At 37.0% G+C, this 19,200-nt stretch overlaps 2 protein-coding genes across 7 annotated transcripts in view; one reads left to right on the top strand and one right to left on the bottom strand.

Moving 5' to 3' along the window:
* Window positions 1-19,200, bottom strand: part of LOC106094046 (centrosomal protein of 135 kDa) — a 95,201-nt gene that overhangs the window by 27,409 nt on the left and 48,592 nt on the right. The gene's annotated exons all lie outside the window — the stretch shown is intronic.
* Window positions 5,288-19,200, top strand: part of LOC106094044 (uncharacterized) — a 44,503-nt gene continuing 30,590 nt past the window's right edge. For 2 of the 4 annotated variants that reach the window (XM_059360419.1, XM_059360411.1), the window contains exon 1: window positions 5,527-5,783. The gene's annotated coding sequence lies outside the window, so the exon portion shown is untranslated. The other 2 variants (XM_013261214.2, XM_013261215.2) reach the window with 2 other exon arrangements.

Genomic DNA, 19,200 nt, shown 5'->3' with positions numbered 1-19,200 from the left:
AACAACTAAGACGGTAAGGTGACGAATAATCTTGAAGTATAAGATGGAGATCAAATGCCTTGGAGTATAAGATGGAGATCAAATGGAGAGGAATGCCGTGAATAAGCTTGGTTAAGCCGAAGCCTTTCGGCTACGTCGCACCGAAAGGCTTCGTGTTAACCAAGTTTATTCACGGCATTCCTCTGACATAAAAATATATTCCTTGGTATCTGAGGTGCCTCCCCACCCCCCAGAACCCCGGGCAGGGCATACTTATCAATAGGGCCGATTTTAGAAAATTAAACTGCAACTTTTGGAATTATCTATCCAACTACATCGCATGGGATACCGTATATGGCTTTGAATCCGTTGAAGAACAAGTACATTTAATGCGACATGCTATTTAACTCCTGAGTACCTTTGCGAGTAATTAAAAGCATTCATAAACAACAAGCATGGTTTACGTGCGAAGTAAAACATTTGATTAAATACAGAGATGCACTGTATAAACGTTGGAAATGTTATAAAACCACAATCCCCTATAATCAGCTTTAAGAAGCGAGACGCCAATTAAATGAGAAAATAATTGCAAATTTGCCCATGATCATTTCATTAAGGAACTGGGGCAAACTTCTCACAAATCAATGAGTGCTGTTCGTTTCAATTTAAAGCTCAGTGATAAGGGACCAACTTTTTATAGCCGAATTCGAACGGCGTGCCGCAAACCCAGACGTTCAGCGTCATAGGCGGACATGCTAACCTCTGCGCTACGGTGGCGTCAAATGAGAAAATAAAGTTATTGAAAACTGAATACTATCGTCAGAAATTTGCTACTGCAGTCGATACTGAATCAAAGGGGAAAGTAATTCGTAATATTGGCATCGGACAAAAGAAGACTTCCGTTCCTGACCTGGATGTGGATTACTAAAAACCCAGTGTTTGGCAACAACCAAAATCAGACATCAAATCCCAACAATAATTATGAACACATTATTCCATCGGCAAGCAATAATTTTACAGACTCCAAGTTCGGTTGATGTGTCGATCAGAAAGAAGTCTTAGAATGTTTTTCTCTCTATAAAATCAAATGCAGAAGGAATGGATGAACTACTTCCTATTTATGGACTATAACATATTATCAATTCTCGTTTTACTTGATCACAGCAAAGCGTGATCAAGGCACCCCCTAAACTGAACTTCATTTCCGTTGGGAATAAAGAACGAATTTGATATCCATATTTGAGTCGAAATGACTGAGGTGCCATCCTTCTAGCCTTGGAATCATATGCAACTAGCCGAACCGGGCCCGCTCCGCTGCGCCTTTTTTAACTCTTTAATATCTTTTTAGGGTGGGGACACTTCGCCCTGAATGCGGATATCGAATTCGTGCCATTGTAGCCTATGACGCTGAACCAGTTCGAATCCTGGCGAGAAAATCGGACAAAGCGGTGTTTATCCCCTCTTAATGTTGGCGACATTTGCGACGTACAATGCCATGCATGGTCATTTAAAAAATTGTCCCCAAAGAGGTGCCGCACTGGGGGACGCCGTGCGACACCTTTCATGTGAGTCCCATATAGCCGCGATAAAACTACGCCAAATTTGAATATCAGATTTGTATTAGATTCGTACTCTAATCTCGAGAACCTTTCATTTATTTAACACACAGACATAGTGTCAGACATTTTTCGGGGATTTTGGGGAGTTTCGTTCTAAAACTTCAAACTTCTATATCAGATTCATATTTTTGGGCCACTATAAAGGCAAAAAAAAAAAAATTGATTTCAATCTGTCCAACCATCCCAGAGGTCTGGCGCTTTTAGAAAATTGTAGTAAGGAAAAGTATCTACCCCCTTCACTTCCGCATCGCCAATTGGCCATTTCCGTATGTCTGTCTGACAGCCTGTCTGCCCATGTATTGATCACATTTGACATATGTCACTTGTTTGGCCCAAGACGAAAGCCAAAATCGATCTTCCCGTTTTTAATGACAAACTTTTTTTTCACTACCACAAAAACGAAATATTCGACTCTGTCATTTGACTAATGGTTTCTTGGCCAAAACTTCTTAGAATTGACGTAGATCACAATTTTAATAACCGATAGGCTGTAGGGATGGTTTATGGTCTTAACTAACAGGTAACATCTTAACTAACAGGTAACATCTTAACTAACAGGTTAACATTTTACTATTACAGCATGTAAGGCATTGCTTATTGTATTGGGTTGCCCAAAAAATAATTGCGGATTTTTCATATAGTCAGCGTTGACAAATTTTTTCACAGCTTGTGACTCTGTAATTGCATTCTTTCTTCTGTCAGTTATCAACTGCTACTTTTAGCTTGCTTTAGAAAAAAAAGTGTAAAAAAAGTATATTTGATTAAAGTTCATTCTAAGATTTATAAAAATGCATTTACTTTCTCTTAAAAAATCCGCAATTACTTTTTGGGCAACCCAATATATTCACGTTCAGCAGGGTCGAATCTTAAGAACCCACCACCATGGATTCTGCTAAAAATTTATACAAAATAAATTAAGTTGAAGTCAAACCAGCAAAAGTTAAAGCTTCTATGAACCGAATAAGGATAATCGAGGGACCGGTTTATATGGAAGTCGTAACCGAACACCGCATGCAAAATTACAGCTAAATCGGACGAAAATTTCGGCTTGTTAGGACTCAAGAAGTCACATCGAGAGATCGGTTTATATGGGAGCTACATCAGGTTATAGATCGATTTGGACCGTGCTTGGCACAGTTGTTGGAAGTCATAACAGAACACTATATACAAAATTTCAGCCATCTAAGTCATTACATAACACCACATGCAAAATATCAGCCAAATCGGACAAAAATTGGGAGCTATATCAGATTATAGACCGATTTGGAACGTGCTTGGCAAAGTTGTTGGAAGTCATAGCAGAAACCATTTGCAAAATTTTAGCCAAATTGGAAAAAAAAATTGCGATATAGCTCCTATATAAGCTGATCTCCAGAAGTCAAATCGGGAGATCAGCTTATATAGGAGCTATATCAGGTTGTAGACCGATTCGGACTGTACTTTTCACATTTGTTGGAAGTCAAAACAGAACACTACATACAGAATCTCAGCCAAATCGGACAAAAATTGCGGCTTTCAGAGGCTCAAATCGGGAGACCGGTTTATATGGGAGCTATATCAGGCTATAGACCGATTTGGACCGTGCTAGGCACAGTTGTTGGAAGTCACAACAGAACACTACATGGAAAATTTCAGCCAAATCGGAAAAATTGCGGCTTCCAGGGGCTCAAGAAGTCAAATCGGGTGATTTGAACCGATATGGCCCATTTGCAATCCCCATCGATCTACATCAATAGTAAGTATCTGTGAAAACTTTTAAGCGGCTAGTTTTATGCGTTCGACCGCAATTGTGTTTACGACAGAGGGACATGGCTAGATCGACTCAAAATGTCGAGACGATCAGAAATATATATACTTTATGGGTCCTTAGATGAATATTTCAAGGTGTTACAAACGGAAAGTCTAGATTTTATACCCCTTTCCTATGGTGGGGGGGGGGGAATAAAAAAATTAAAAACAAAATATTATTACAAATATTTGTCCGCTTGTCTCGCATAATAAATTCATTCAAAAATTTTGCTCAACATTTTGATTGCTTCCGTGGTTTAATTTCATTTTTGGCTTTAATTTATTGACTCATAGTCTTCAATAAAGCGTAGCTGACATTTGGAATTGTTCGATCTTAAAAAAACAAAAATCCAATACACTTTACAAATACTAATTACTTTAACAAAAAATTGTGTGCAGTAGTGGGTTTCGTAGGAATCTAACCTTGATATTGAACGGATTAACAAGCGGTTATCGTACTTTAACCACAATGGAAGGTTTAGTCATAAATGGTAGAGGGAAGTCATAAAGCTTCTTATTCACACCCAGTGCAATATTGTATTTGGGTGAAAGAAATCTGGCGAATATAAACAAAAATATATACAAATATTTATAGAATTTTTTATACAAAAAATTTCGAGACAAATTTTTTATACAAAAAATTTCGAGACAAATTTTTTATACAAAAAATTTCGAGACAAATTTTTTATACAAAAAATTTCGAGACAAATTTTTTATACAAAAAATTTCGAGACAAATTTTTTATACAAAAAATTTCGAGACAAATTTTTTATAGAAAAAATTTCGAGACAAATTTTTTATAGAAAAAATTTCGAGACAAATTTTTTATAGAAAAAATTTCGAGACAAATCTTTTAAGGAAAAAATTTTGACATAAATTTTTAAAGGAAAAAATTTCGAAACAAATTTTTTAAGGAAAAAATTTCGACACAAATTTTGTGTAGCAAAAATTTTAACTCAAATTTTTTATTTTTATAAGATTAATTACCAAAAAATTTTATTGGCTTATGAAAAGCTTGTTTTCTACCGTTTTTTTTCCAAATTATTGTAATAATTTATAATTTATACCCACCACCATAGGATGGGCATATACTAATCTAGTCATTCCGTTTGAATTATTTGTATATATATTCTTGGTCGTCTCGACGTTCTGAGTCGATATAGTCATGTCCGTCTGTCGAACGCATAATGCTAGTCACTTGAAATGTTGCACAGATACTTAATATTGATTTAGGTCGTAGGGGATTGCAAATGGGCCATATCGGTTCAGATTTAGATATAGTGCTCTAAACCGATCTCCCGATTTGGGTTCTTGAGCCTTTACAAGGCGCAATTTTCGTCCGATTTGGCTGAAATGTAGCATGTGGTGTTTTGTTAAGACGTTCAACAACTGGGCCAAGTACGGTCCAAATTGGTCTATAACCTCATAGAGCTCCCATATAAACCGATCTCGCGATTTGGGTTCTTGAGCCTCTGAAAGTCGCAATTTTTGTCCGATTTGGCTGAAATGTAGCATGCGATGTTATGTTAAGACTTTGCCAAATGCAGTCCACATCAGTCTATAACCTGATATAGGTCGCATATAAACCGATCTCGCGATCATCCTTGTTCGGTTCCTACCAGCTTTAACTTTTGCTGGCTTGGCGAAAGTGTGGTATGTACAATAAAATTATGTCCTTCAACTAAATTTATTTTGTATAAATTTTTAGCAGTATCCCGGTGGTGGGTACCCAGGTGTTGGCCCGCCAAACTTAGCATGCTTTTACTTGTTTTTAAGCTATTTATTCATTTGTTTATTTTTTGTTTCCAATTTAAATGTTTTCAAATATTTCGTTTAATTTAAGTAAATTCTTTGCCAAGACTGTCAAGACTATTTGTCAAGACTGAAAGAACACATTCGTATTCGTTTTGAACTTCACTCAAACTAAAGGCCATATCAAGCCAAACTCGACAAAAGAAATGAGTTGACTTGAAAAGACACTCAAACAAAACAACTACCGGCTTATTAAACTGAACTTCTCTGTTGTTGGGGCATTCAGCAAAACTGAGTTGCTGAGTTAAGTGGTAAGACTCTTTGAAAACGTTGCTATGGCTTACGAAGGCAGTTAGTCAACCAAAGACAGGTAACAAGTAAACATAACACACGGCTCGTACATAAACGCAAGATACCGCGAGATCGAAACACAAAAAAAAAACATAAAATCAAAAACAAAAACCCCGTGTATATAACGCTAAATTGTAAACAAGGCGACGACGCTATAATGTCAGACACGTTCTAAACAAAATTCGAGATAAACATCAAAAACACGAGAGATTGGTCACAAGAAAAGGCCAAACAACAGACGGTGAACAAAAAAGTGGATATAAAAAAATCAACCAAAAAAATTTATTTGAAACGGTATGACGACGGTCTACTGATTTTTATGATAAAAAAATTATTTTATGTCAAAATTATTTTTTGTTTGTTTATAAAATATGAAGGAAATGATAACAATTTGATGGTGCTTAAGATGAATGAATATGCAATAGGCAATTTGTCATGTCAAAGGTCGTTGTTGGCTTTTAGTTAGCTATGACTTATAATATACACAACCTCTATGCATTTGTGATATAAAATTGATTTACCAATGTGTTATTAATAATTGTGGCGAAATTTTATTTACACTGAATAAGCAAGAGAAAAAATATTTTTTCTTTATTGGCAATCATAATGGTGATAATGAAAAAAGTAAATAATCATGTTGGTGGTCATGGAGATGACAATGGTGATAATGATGATGACGATAATGATAATAATAATAACAATTGTCATTTATTTTTTTTTTTTTAATAAAGAAAATCGCTGAGAAGAGTTCCACCAACAAAAAGAAGAAGAAACCACTTGTTAAAAATATTTTATAAGAAAAATTAAAGCAGCCCAAGAAATACATGATGAGCCAAGAGTATTTTGTATTGGCATCTAAGATCCAATAATAAAATAGCAAACTCATGATAGCCCACCAAGTGGGGGATTTTAATGTATTATTTTGTTTTTTCTTTTGTGAAACTTTAACGAACATAGAAAAAGTCAAGGGCAATAACATCTTCAAAATAATAATGATGATGATGTTAAAAAGAATACAAAGATAACATCATTATCAGCATCATTATTATGTTCAAGCAAACATTTGCTCAAGAACATGATTCAATCTTGGAGCAGCAACCCCCAAAAGAAAAAAATTTCAACCAAAGAATTACAAACAAAAATATTGGTAAAATAAATTATAATTTACCAGAACAAGTGATAAGTGCTATTTTTACTTGCATGTGGGCCTATAAATTAATTCCAGTAGTTCAGCTAGCGACAATCAAAACCAAAATGTTAAACAAAACCTGTTGTTAATCTCATTATAATATCAACAAAAAAAAAAACAAATAAAAGCGTGCTAAGTTCGGCCGGGCCGAATCTTATATACCCTCCACCATGGAGCGCATTTGTCGAGTTCTTTTCCCGACATCTCTTCTTAGGCAAAAAATGATGAATGAGCGATATCAAGATATGATCCGGTTTAGACCACAATTAAATTATATGTTGAAGACCTGTGTTAAATGTCAGCCAATTCGAATAAGAATTGCGCCCTTTGGGTGCTCAAGAAGTAAACTAGAGAGATTGATTTATATGGGAGCTGTATCGGGCTATAGACCGATTCAGACCATAATAAACACGTATGTTGATGGTCATGAGAGGATCCGTTGTACAAAATTTCAGGCAAATCGGATAATAATTGCGGCCTCTAGAGGCTCAAGAAGTCAAGATCCCAGATCGGTTTATATGGCAGCTATATCAGGTTATGAACCGAATTGAATCATACTTGGCACAGTTGTTGAATATCATAACAAAACACGTCGTGCCAAATTTCATTCCAATCCAAGAATTGCGCTCTCTAGAGGCTCAAGAAGTCAAGACCCAAGATCGGTTTATATGGCAGCTATACCAGGTTATGGACCGATTTGAACCATACTTAACACAGTTGTTAAAAGTGATACTAAAACACTATGTGCAAAATTTAAGTCAAATCGGATGAGCATTGCGCCCTCTAGAGGCTCAAGAAGTCAAGACCCAATATCGGTTTATATGACAGCTATATTAAAACATGGACCGATATGGCCCATTTACAATACCAACCGACCTACACTAATAAAAAGTATTTGTGCAAAATTTCAAGCGGCTAGCTTTACTCCTTCGGAAGTAAGCGTGCTTTCGACAGACGGACGGACGGATGGACGGACAGACGGATGGACGGATGGATGGACGGACGGATGGACGGACGGATGGGCGGATGGATGGACGGACGGATGGACGGACGGATGGGCGGACGGATGGACGGACGGATGGACGGACGGATGGACGGACGGATGGACGGACGGATGGACGGACGGATGGACGGACGGATGGACGGACGGATGGACGGACAGATGGACGGATGGACGGACGGATGGACGGACGGATGGACGGACGGATGGACGGACGGATGAACGGACGGATGGACGGACAGATGGACGGACGGATGGACGGACGGATGGACGGACGGACGGATGGACGGACGGATGGATGGACGGATGGACGGGCGGATGGAAGGACGGATGGACGGACGGACATGTCTAGATCGACATAAAATGTCGCGACGATCAAGAATATATATACTTTATGGGGCCTCAGACGAATATTTCGAGTAGTTACACACAGAATGACGAAATTAGTATACCCCCCATCCTATGGTGGAGGGTATAAAAACACACACACACAAATCGAATGTTTTCAATAATAACTCTATACCGTTATGGAACATATTTTATCGAAGAAATAAAAAATAAACATAATCAAGTTAATGTGCTAAGATAATGAGGACTTATTAAGGCACAAACTTATAAATATCTCCAAGTGTTTATGGAATTTCATCAAAAAGGTTTGGGCGTAACAGAAGAAAGAAAGAACCAAGAATAAGAAGTTAAAATAAGCGAATCAATACTTTTGTATGGTTTTATTTCTAACGCCAATATAAAAAGAAATAAAACGAACAATTGGTATTTTTCCGCTGTGCCTTGTCTTACTTTATATGGACCAGAATTATCCTTTGAATATTTATTTTTGACTATTAAAGAACTTTAGTATGTGTATATAGCTTGAGAAACAGTATAACAATATATCGGGTTGCCCAAAAAGTAATTGCGGATTTTTCATATAGTCGGCGTTGACAAATTGTTTCACAGCTTGTGACTCTGTAATAGCATTCTTTCTTCTGTCAGTTATCAGCTGTTACTTTTAGCTTGCTTTAGAAAAAAAGAGTAAAAAGAGTACATTTGATTAAAGTTCATTCTAAGTTTTATTAAAAATGCATTTAATTTCTTTTAAAAAATCCGCAATTACTTTTTGGGCAACCCAATAAATGCCTTTATCTGAATTCCATATGATCTTTATTCGACTATGATTTCGCTCGGAGGATTAATGGTCATTGAAGTTTGGATGTGAAAGATTTACATGAGGCCGATATTCTCATATGGATTTTGGTAGTGGGAAGTGCCCCAGGGTGGTGGTTGGTGGGTTAAGGGGGTGGTGTGGACCCCCAGAACGTGGTTCCGAAAGTGGGTATGAATTGCGTGCTCTACTCCCCAATATTATTGCCAAGATCGGTAAATATGTATATCCAATTTTGGAATGTTTTCTGGGGTGAGGTGGTCCCCCAGACACTAAGCCCTGATTGCCACTTTGGGGCCAAAATTGTTTATCAAATTCGTTTTCAAATCTCAAATACCTTTCATATGAGCCACATATTACCATGGTCGGTAAATTTTTACTGTTTGGCAGAAGGGGCGGTGCCCCAAATACATGGTCCCACTTTTCGATAACAGATTCGTATTATACTTCCAAATACCTTTATTTGAGCCCCATATTGCGATGGTCAGTAAATAATTGCTGTTTGTGGGGAAAGGGCAGACACCCAGAAAATTGGTCCCGAAAGTGGTCGTCAATTTCGTGCTCTAGTCCCCAATACCTTTTATTTGAGCCCCACATTGACATGGTCGGTAAATATGTCTGATTTAGGAGTGTTTTGGGGAGTGAGGTGTTCACCCAAACACTTAGCCCTGAAAATATATCAGCATCTTGCTCTACTCTCAAATATCATTTGTACCCTTATTGCTATTGGCCTCAAAATTGGATATCAAATACGTTTGCTATCTCAAATACCTTTTATTTAAACCCCTTATTGCAAAAGTCAGCAAATATATCCGGTTTGGGGTATGGGCCTTAAAAACTATCAATATCGAGCTCCACTCTATTTAAGACCCGAATTGTCATGGTGATCAAATACGTCCTATTTGCGGATGCGACGTCGCTTATACAGTTGGTCCCGAATGTTGATATTGCATTCGTTGTCTATTCCCAATTATCTTTCATATGAGCCTCATATTTTATAGTCGACAAACATGACCGTTTTTGGGGGCTGTTTTGAGGGATGGGGCGGCCACTCAGTGACTTTGTAGTCTATTCCCAATTACCTTTCATTTGAGCCTCATATTTTATAGTCGAAAACATGACCGTTTTGGGGACTGTTTTGAGGGATGGGGCGGACACACAGTGACTTAGCCCTGATTCTTGTTCTACTCTAAAATACCTCCTATTTGAGCCCCATATTGCAATGCTCAGCAAATACGTCCTATTTGGGCGGTTTTATGGGGGTGGGGTGGCCCATAAACACTTTTTCTCGAATATTGATATCAGATTTGTGTTTGACTCTCAAAGACTCTTCAATTTGTCGCCTTTGGGGGTGTTTTTGGAGAGGGGCGGCTCCCCCTACGACTTGGTCCAACATTTGGATATTAGATTGGTATTCTACACTCAAATACCTTTTATGTGAGCTCCATATTGCCATGATCAGAAAATAAGTCCTGTTTGGAGGGTGATTTGGGGAAGGGGTGGACCCCCAGAAACTTGGTCCCACATTTGGATATCAAATTCGTAATCTACTCGCAAAAACCATTTATTTGAGTCCCATATTGCCATTGTCGGTAAATATGTCCTATTTAGGGGTGTTTTGGGGGTTGGGGTGGTCCCCCAAACACTTGGTCCTACAATTAGATATCATATACGTTTTCTTCTCCTAATACCTTTCACTTAAGTCCCATATTGTCGTGATTGGACTATATATATATATATATTTGGTAGGTTTTGGTGGTGGGGTGGAAGAGCTTTTAGCGAAATACCGTGCTACGAAAATAGTATATGACTTGACTAACAGTTTAACAATATAAATGCCTTTATATGAATCCCATATGATCTTTATTGGTCTACGAATTTACGTTGGGATGTAAGGTGTACTCTAATCTTAAAACACTTTATTTCAGCCCGATATTCTCATGATATTTGATTTAGTGGTGTTTTCGGGGGAGAGGTGGTCCCCCAGGCACTTGGCCCAGAAAAATATCAGCATCGTGCTATTCTTTCAAATACTTGAACCCCATAATGCAGTTGGTTTTGAGGGGAATTTACAGGATGATGGCACCAAGATTGGTTATCAAATTCGTTTTCATATCTCAAATACCTTTAATTTGAGCCACATATTGGCATGGTCGAAAAATTTTTACCCTTTGGGGGGTGTTGGGCCACTCAGTGAGTTGGACTTGAAAATATATATCAGATTCGTGTGCTACTCTAAAAACCCTCTTATTTGAGCCTAATATTGCAGTAGTCAGCAAATACTTCCTATTTGGGTGGTGTTGTGGGGGTGGTGTGGCCCCATAGACACTTTTCCCGAATATTGATATCAGATTCGTGCTTTACTCCCAAAGACTTTTCAAATTTAGGACCATATTGCTATGGTCCTAAATTTGTCCCATTGGGGGATGTTTTGTGGGAGAGGCGTCCCCCAAAAAATTGGTCCCATATTTGGATATCAGATTCTAATTCTACATTCAAATACCTTTTTTTTAAGTCCCATATTCCTATAGTCAGTAAATAAGTTCTGTTTGGGGGGTGTTTTGAGGAAGGGGTGGAAACCCAGAAACTTGGTTCCACATTTGGATATCAGATTCGTATTCTACTCGTAAATACCTTTCATTTGAGTCCCATATTGCCATGGTCGGTAAATATGTCCGATTTAGGGGTGTTTTGGGGCTTGGGGTGGTCCCCTAGCACTTGGACCGACAATTGGATATCAGATAGGTTTTCTTAACCTAAATACCGTTCATTGGGGTCCCATATTGTCGTGATTGGTCTAAATATATGTTTGGTAGATTTAGGGTGGGGCAGCCCCCCTAGGTACCCCATCCGAAATTTGGATACCAAATTTTTTTTTTTTAGGGTACTATATGAAAGTACACAAAATTTGGCTTAAATCGCTGCACCTATCTCCGAGATCTGGCGTTTCTGAAAATTAGGGTAAGGGGGAGGGTCCGCCCCCTTCAAATATCAAAAAATGTAGTACCCTATTTTCACCACGGGATCATTATGCACCATCAGTGAAAATTTCAAGAAAATCCGTTCAGCCGTTTCTGAGTCTATAAGGAACACACAAACAAACAAACCTACAAACACAGATTGATTTTTATATATAAGAAGATTTTGTCAAAATTGATTTTTACAAAAAATAATTTTCAAAATTTTATTTCTATAGAAAATTGACCGAACTGGGCCCGCTCCGCTGCGCCTTCTTAAATTCTCTAAATTTTTTTAGAGTGGGGATATCGAATTCGTGTCACTGTAGCCTATGTCCGCCTATGATGCTGAACGTCTGCATTCGAATCCTGGCGAGAACATCGGGCAAAATTTAAAGCGGTGGTTATCCCCTCTTAATGTCGGCGACATTTGCGAGGTGCCATACCATGCATGGTCATGTAAAAAATTCTGCCCAAAGAGGTGTCGCACTGCGCCACGCCGTTTGGACTAGGCTATAAAGAAAGGTCCCTTATCATTGAGTTTAAACTTTAAACGGAAAGCACTTATTAATGTGTGAGAAGTTTGCTTGGTTCCTGGCAAATTTTTACTCTACTCCCCAACTGCTTTTCTTTTGGGTCCTATATTACCACATTGATAAATATTTCCCGTTTAGGGGGTATTTCGAGGGTAGGGTGGCCACTCAGACACCTACCTAAATACCGTTGATTTCAGCTCCCAATTGGCATAGTCGGAAATAAAGTTCTGTTTAGAGGGTGCTTTAGGGCGTACCCCTAAACATTTGACTCAAAAATTGGATAAGAAATTCGTTTTCTACTCTCAAATACCATTCATTTGAGTCTCATATTGGGACTATTTGATGTAATTTTAGGAGTAAAAGCGCCACCTAGACTCGAACGTAAAATTTTAATGTCATTTTCGTAATCTACTCCCAAATACATTTTATTTGATTCCCATATACATAGTCATGGTCAGCTAAAATGACCTTTTAGAGGTATTTGACCATTTGAAAGTATTTGGGGTTGTAATCTATTGCCGAATACTTTTCATTTGACATGAAAGTCGAATATATCTGTTTAGGGAAGTTTTGGTGGGGCGGCCCGTTGGGTACTTGAAACCAAATTTTAATAGGATATTCGTTTTCTAGCCTCCAATATCTTTCATTTGATACCCATATTATGCCTATCGGTCCACTTTTGGTTTTGGGTGGCTTTTTTGGGATAAGAAGGAGGGTCCACCCTCATCTGATATCAAACAATTATAAAGCCTATGTTTCTTTCCAGACAAACCTACACAATCTGTGAAAATTTTAAGAAAATCGGTTCAGCCGATTTTGATTCTACGAAAGAAACAAACAAACCGAGTCCCATAAAACACAGATAAAAAAAATGTTGAAAAACAACAACTTTGGTCGAAAAATCAACTACGAAAGTTGTTAATTTTCCTGCAACAATTTATTTTGAATCTCAACGACCCAAAGTACAAACTTGTTGTTGAAAGACACTCTTTGCAAGCAAGCATATATTAACAACAACAATATATCCATAAGCAAGGCAAAAAATCATCTAACCAGCCAACGCATGTGCTTTGTTTCGGGTGGTGGTGTTTTTGTTTTCTTGTTTACCCTTAAAATAAAAAAAAAAAACTTTAATAATTTTGGTGCAGCAGAGAATTGAATTTGTGATCTTATGTTTGGTAGACTTGCACGCATCCTCTAGCCTACCGACATCATCGTCGTTATGATGAAATAAATCAATAAGTACTGCTGCACAGTTATAAGTGTCTCAATTAATTAAATAGAAAAGAAGGTAAAAACCACTCAAAAAAATTTTTTTCTGAATACGAAATTCTTATTTTTTTATGCCGAATTTTCGTAAATAAGTTTAATGAAAAAATAAAATGTTTTTTGGCCGACCGGGGGATTCGAACTTGTGTTTGCAAGTCATGAATGGCATGGGAGTTTTGTGCTCTACATGGTACTACGCCTATTTTGACAACTACCTCAACTAAAGAGTTTGTTGAAAGTCAACAAAATTTCAATAGTTTTGTCTGTCAAGTCTCTTGTAGAGACTTGCTTACGTACTTCAACAAAGAATGTCTTCGATTAAATGCTAAAATTTGTTAAGAATTTACAATTTCACATACAAATTTGGTAGTTGGTGTTTTCTACGAGCTATTTTTTTCTGTGAGTCATGATTGGGGGGTGGGGTGATGCTAGATTCCTAATCTACTCCCGAATGACATGAACGTCCAATGTGTCTGTTTGGGGAAGTTTTGGGGTTTGGGCGGCCCGATGGGTATTTAGGCTCAAATTTGAATACCATATTCGCATTCTACTCTCCAATACCTTTCATTTGATACCCATATTGTCCCGATCCGTTCATTTACGATTTTGGGTGGCGGTGTTTTTGACATAAGGGGGAAAGTCCGCCGCCCTTCCGATATAAAAAAAATTATATAGCCTTTATTTCCTTCCAGACCAATCTACACAATTTGTGAAAATTTCAGCAAGGTAATCGGTTCAGCCGTTTTTATACCCTCCACCATAAGATGGGGGGTATACTAATTTCGTCATTCTGTTTGTAACTACTCGAAATATTCGTCTGAGACCCCATAAAGTATATATATTCTTGATCGTCGTGACATTTTATATCGATCTAGCCATGTCCGTCCGTCTGTCCGTCCGTCCGTCCGTCTGTCCGTCCGTCCGTCCGTCCGTCTGTCTGTCGAAAGCACGCTAACTTCAGAAGGAGTAAAGCTAGCCGCTTGAAATTTTGCACAAATACTTCTTCTAAGTGTAGGTCGGTTGGTATTGTAAATGGGCCATATCGGTCCATGTTTTGATATAGCTGCCATATAAACCGATCTTGGGACTTGACTTCTTGAGCCTGTAGAGTGCGCAATTCTTATCCGATTGGAATGAAATTTTGCATGACGTGTTTTGCTATGATATCCAACAACTGTGCCAAGTATGGTTCAAATCGGTCTATAACCTGATATAGCTGCCATATAAACCGATCTTGGGTCTTGAATTCTTGAGCCTCTAGCGTGCGCAATTCTTATCCGATTGGAATGAAATTTTGCACGATGTGTTTTGTTATGATATCCAACAACTGTGCCAAGTATGGTTCAAATCGGTTTATAACCTGATATAGCTGCCATATAAACCGATCTTGGGTCTTGACTTCTTGAGCCTCTAGAGTGCGCAATTCTTATCCGATTGAAATGAAATTTTGCACGACGTGTTTTCTTATTATATCCAACAACAGTGCCAAGTATGGTTCAAATCGGTCCATAACCTGATATAGCTACCATATAAACCGATCTTGGGTCTTGACTTCTTGACCCTCTAGAGGGCACAATTCTTATCCGATTTGAATGAATTTTTGCACGAAGTATTTCGTTATGATATCCAACAACTGTGCCAAGTATGGTTCAAATCGGTTCATAACCTGATCTAGCTGTCATATAAACAGATCTGGGGATTTGATTTCTTGAGCTTCTAGAGGGCGCTATTCCTATCCGATTTGGCTGAAATTTTGCATGACGTATTTTATTTTTACTTTCAACAACTGTGTCAAATAAGGTTCAAATCGGTTCATAACCTGATATAGCTGCCATATAAACCGATCTGGGATCTTGACTTCTTGACCCCTAGAGGTCGCACTTATTATCCGATATGCCTGAAATTTTGTACGATGGATCCTCTCATGACCATCAACAAACGTGTTTATTATGGTCTGAATCGGTCTATAGCCCGATACAGATCCCATATAAATCGTTCTCTCTATTTTACTTCGTGAGCCCCAATGGGCGCAATTCTTATACGAATTGGCTCAAAATTTACACAGGTCTCCAACATATAATTTAATTGTGGTCCGAACCGGACCATATCTTGATATCGTTTTAACAGCAGAGCAACTCTTTTCTTATATCCTTTTTTGCCTAAGAAGAGATGTCGGGAAAAGAACTCGACAAATGCGATCCATGGTGGAGGGTATATAAGATTCGGCCCGGCCGAACTTAGCACGCTTTTACTTGTTGATTCTACGGAAGAAACAAATAAACCAAGTGCCATATGATCGTGATTGGTACATATGTCCATTTGTGTGTCGGATTCGTAATCTACTCCCGAATACCTTTCATTGACAGGAACGTTCAATATGTCTGTTTGGAGGGAGTTTTGGGGTTTGGGCGACAAACAAACACAAATTGATTTTTATATATAAGATTTTAATAATTGATTGATTAAATAATTGATTTTTATTATAAGATTTATTATGTTCAAAGGTCTGTTATTGAATGAATAATATGTTGTTTATGAATACAAAGCAAAGATGTAAACAAAAATAACTATTGGGTTGCCCAAAAAGTAATTGCGGATTTTTCATATAGTCGGCGTTGACAAATTTTTTATATATATAGTATAATATATACATAATATATATATTGGGTTGCCCAAAAAGTAATTGCGGATTTTTCATATAGTAGGCGTTGACAAATTTTTTCACAGCTTGTGACTCTGTAATTGCATTCTTTCTTCTGTCAGTTATCAGCTGTTACTTTTAGCTTGCTTTAGAAAAAAAGTGTAAAAAAAGTATATTTGATTAAAGTTAATTCAAAGATTTATTAAAAATGCATTTACTTTCTTTTAAAAAATCCGCAATTACTTTTTGGGCAACCCAATAATATATATAATAGAATACTAAAATACAGTTTATAACATGAACAAGTACAGCATTAAAGTGTAAACTTGTTTCAAAAAATGAACACAAGTTCTAATCTTTGCATAATAAATGCAAGACTGTTTGGCCATCATATCCGTCAAGTTGATTTTTTGTAAATATTTGTGACACAAAGACTTTGCCTTCAATAATCTTCTCCCATATGAAGAAATGTTTTATTGAAATATGCTTAGGTTAGGTTAGGTTGAAAAGAGGGTGCAGATATTAATCCGCCCCATGCCAGTAATCGGCTTGTTGTGCGCTCTAAAAACTATAAAGTAACCTCTAGAAAGAAAATTTGAAGTAAGGAATTCCATGTTACTTCGAAAATCCTTAATTGTTTTCATTACCACTCCCCAAGTTGTTTTATGTCTGGTATTGTGTATCCACCTAAGTGTCGGTATATGTTAGACGCGATGGCCAGGCAATGACAAAGGAAATGCTTCAACTTCTCATCATCTTTCCCGCATGATTCCCCCGAAATATGCTTAGACCTGCTATGAAATTCTGGATTTTGTGTAAGGCGAAGAGTTGCAATGTTATCAATATAAAGGAAAATAAGTTCTTTTAAACCGAAGTAGCCATATCAATTCTTTGCATGCTTCGCTTGCAGCTATTATTTCAGATTCATTAGTTGATGTTGATACAATTTCCTGTCGTTGTAGTATTTGAGTAATTTTTGACCTTCTCTTTCATATTTCAGACTTTTGCTTCAAGTTCCAGATATATACCTATTTACAATAAATACTCCCTTCACTTTCACAATATCACAATATATTAAGGGGTTTCTAAATGCCTAGATAGATAACCCACACTGTAGGCAAGATCAGGTCTTGTTCCAAGCATCAGGTACATTAGGACTCCAATTGTCTGTCTGCAGGGAAAATATGTTTTTGTTTTCCCATCTTTATATGGAGTTTCAGATTTTCCATTGGCGTTGACACTGATTTACATTCCATAAAATTTAATCTTCTTAGAATTTGCTCTGCATACTCTTCTTGGTTAACTTTGGCATAATCATTATTATTCACAATTTCTAGTCCAAGAAAGTAATTGGCTTCTTTTGTTGTAATTTTGAAATCAATTTTTAACTCTTTTATTCTTCTTAATGTCTTTTATTCTTCTTCAACTGTAACTGCTACTAGTCCATCATCAATGTAAAGCGCAATATTCAGTTTATTCCCATTAGGCTCTCTGATATATAAGCATTGGATCAGCATTACTTGATTTTAAACCATTTTTCTGCAAATACTTTTCTATTCTCTTATTCCAGCATTTTGGAGCTTGTTTCAATCGATATAGACTTCTTTTTAATTGACACACTCTACCAGTTCCATTATTAAATCCTTCAGGTTGTTGCATACATATGACTTCTTCTAGTTCAATACAATACAGAAAAGCTGTAGGTACATCAAATTGTATCATATGTAAGTTTTCCGTTGCAGCAACACTCAACAATGACCTTATCGTTGTCATCCTTGCAACTGGGTTGAACGTTTGATCATAGTCTAAACCCTTTTCTTGGTTAAATACTTTAATAACCAATCTTGCTTTGTATTTATCTAAGCATCTGCATTTTGCTTCAAGCGATATTCCCACTTTCCAGGCAATGCTTTTGTGGCTTTTGATAGTTTGATCAAGATGCAAGTTCTATTTTCATGCAATGAATTCATTTCAGTTTTCATCGCTGCAGTCCATTTGGTCTTTTCATTACTATCCATCGCTTGCTTGTATGGTAATGGTGTTGAAATATTAAAGTCGTCAATTTCGTTGTACCTTAAGTTCAGGTTCCTGGCACCTCTAGATCATGTTCCAGGACGTAAACATCTTTGTACCAAATATTAAGAATTTAGTTGGACCAATTATATAAAAATTTTTAAAAACTTCAATCCTATTTTAATTGCAGCCATTAAAAAAGTGATTGAAAATTTTGAAAACTCTCAATCATCTTTTTAACTGATCCAATTGAAAATCAATAATTTTTTAATTGAATATGCATTTCTTTTATTTTAAATTTTTTTAATTGCTTTTTTAAAACGGTGTTTGATTCAAACTGCTTCAATCCCGAAAATGATAAAATTTTCGTGATTGAAGCACTTTGAATCAAAAAATTAATTGGATCTATAAATTTCGTGATTGAAACGGATTTTTTTTTTTTTTTGATAAATTTGTATCTTTGTCTGTTTGCGCTTTCTTTCTTTGGTCTTAAAATCTTATTGAGATTAATGCTTTCTATTCAAAGAATATCCTGCAATGGAATCTCAATAAGATTTTAAGACCGAAAAAAGAAAGCGCAAACAGACAAAACAAACCAGAAAGGCACGTCGCATGTGGTGTAGTTCAATGCCTATACACAAAAACAGCACTGGCAGTATCAACCGTTGGGCGATCGCCGTGCGAAAAACAAAAGAGTTTTGCAAAAGATGTTAGCGTTTTTTGCTATTAGCATCGTTGGATAAGTTGGATTTGAATAAGAGAAGTAAGTATTGATTTGTTTTCTATTGCGCTTGTGAAGCAAGTCGTTTTTAAGAGCCCTGTTCAAATTCAGATGTGTGCTTTACAACCTACTCTAGATGGGATGGTATGTAAAGCACCATGATCCATTTCACATCATCCGCTGAAGATTTTTCATTGTCGAAAATGAAATCGCGATACGGGAA

Source organism: Stomoxys calcitrans, chromosome 1 (assembly GCF_963082655.1).
Source record: "Stomoxys calcitrans chromosome 1, idStoCalc2.1, whole genome shotgun sequence".
Taxonomy (NCBI): domain Eukaryota; kingdom Metazoa; phylum Arthropoda; class Insecta; order Diptera; family Muscidae; genus Stomoxys; species Stomoxys calcitrans.
Note: the sequence above shows the minus strand (reverse complement) of the source record. Positions and strands in the feature narration are given on the sequence as shown.